The sequence below is a fragment of the Penaeus monodon genome, chromosome 31 (assembly GCF_015228065.2).
Source record: "Penaeus monodon isolate SGIC_2016 chromosome 31, NSTDA_Pmon_1, whole genome shotgun sequence".
In the NCBI taxonomy this organism is placed as follows: domain Eukaryota; kingdom Metazoa; phylum Arthropoda; class Malacostraca; order Decapoda; family Penaeidae; genus Penaeus; species Penaeus monodon.
In genome coordinates this window covers 7,411,463-7,411,689 of record NC_051416.1, presented here as the reverse complement: position 1 = coordinate 7,411,689, position 227 = coordinate 7,411,463, and positions in this window count along the sequence as shown.

The window sequence follows — 227 nt, the reverse complement described above, 5'->3', positions numbered from 1 at the left end:
AGGCCTACTATATTTAGTTATAAAGTTATAAACGAAAACAAATGGATACAGGCAAAATAATACAAATTCATGATTTTGGACGTTAAAAGATTAATAACATACTCTCTTCTAGTCAATTTGATTAATATAGGAACAAAAATTATATAATTCTGATATACTTTCTTTATTCATAACAATTACGAAGATGAATGAAGACCGAAACATAGTTACTCATCATGCTACATCCT